At 41.8% G+C, this 1,459-nt stretch overlaps 1 protein-coding gene across 3 annotated transcripts in view; it reads right to left on the reverse strand.

The window, feature by feature from the left end:
• Fam71e2 (family with sequence similarity 71 member E2) overlaps nt 1-1,459 on the reverse strand; it is a 16,680-nt gene that overhangs the window by 6,572 nt on the left and 8,649 nt on the right. The window lies entirely within an intron of this gene.

Below are 1,459 nucleotides of genomic sequence, written 5' to 3' on the forward strand. Positions count from 1 at the left end.
CTGGAACTCACTCTGTAGACCAGGCTGGCCTCAAACTCAGTAATCTGCCTGCCTCTGCCTCCCAAGTGGTGGGATTAAAGGAGTATGCCACCACCGCCCGGCCTTACATTTACTTTTTATTTTGGGGAGGTGCACATACCATCTCCTTGGAAATCAGGGGACAGTTTACTCACTGAGACCTCTTATTATTTCACGCCTAGCTAGCATTTGTACATGAATTCTGGAAGGGAGCGTAAATTCAGATTCTTGAACTTGCAAGGGAAGCTTCTTATGGATTGAACAACCTCTCCACCTCCTTCTTTTTTTTTTTTCTTTCTTTTTTTTTTTCGAGACAGGGTTTCTCTGTATAGCACTGACTGTCCTGGAACTTACTCTGTAAACCAGGTTGGCCTCGAACTCAGAAATCCGCCTGCCTCTGCCTCCCAAGTGCTGGGATTAAAGTCATGCGCCACCACTGCCCGGCCATCTCCTTCTTTTGTTTTCATTTTGAAACAGGTTCTCACTCTCAAGCCTGTAATAGCCTGAAACTCTATATAGTCCAGGCTGGCTTTATATTCATTGCAACCCTCCTGCTTCCACCTCCCAAATCTTGGGAGTTATAAGCATGAGTCACCAAACCCTTTCTTTTCTTTCTTTCTTTTCTTTTCTTTTCTTTTTTTTTTTTTAATAATTAGAGGGGGCTGGAGAGATGGCTCAGTGGTTAAGAGCACTGACTGTTCTTCCAAAGGTTTTGAGTTCAATTCCTAGCAATCACATGGTAGTTCACAACCATCTGTAATGTGATCTGATGCCCTCTTCTGGTGTGTCTGAAGACAATTACAATGTATTCATATACAATAAATAAATAAATAAATAAATAAATAAATAAATCTTTTAAAAAAAGAAAGAATTAGAAATTATGACTTATTAAAATTAGAAATTTGCCAGGTGAAGGTGGAACATGCCTTTAATCCTAGCACTTGTGAGGCAGAGGCAGGCAGATCTCTGAGTTTAAGGTCAGCCTGGTCAAGGAGCAATACAGCAAGTTCCAGAAGAGCCAGGGCTACACAGAGAAAACCCTATCTCAAACTGGAAAAAATATATATATATATAGAAACAATCCCAAGAATGGGAAGTGAGAATGGGAAGTGTGGCTGAAGGCTGCCAGGTGGCTCAGTCAGTAAAGTTCCCTGCCCTTAAGCCTGATGACCTGAGTTTGACCCCCAGAAGCCACATGGTAGAGAGAACCCATACCTAAGTGTGCATACTGGATCATATACATATACAAAAAGGAGAGGGATTAGGCTAGAGAACTGAGGGTATAAACTAGACTAACCTCAAATTCGTAACAATCCTGTCAAAAGGCATATAGGAAAGACTAAGGCACAAAAGTAAAATTTTCTGGAGATAGCCCACTGTTTTGCATAGCCTGTGATGGTGAGCTCTTAGATGCAGGGTCCTTAGAGACTTCATCCCAGGA

Source organism: Mastomys coucha, unplaced genomic scaffold, assembly GCF_008632895.1.
Source record: "Mastomys coucha isolate ucsf_1 unplaced genomic scaffold, UCSF_Mcou_1 pScaffold21, whole genome shotgun sequence".
Lineage (NCBI taxonomy): Eukaryota > Metazoa > Chordata > Mammalia > Rodentia > Muridae > Mastomys > Mastomys coucha.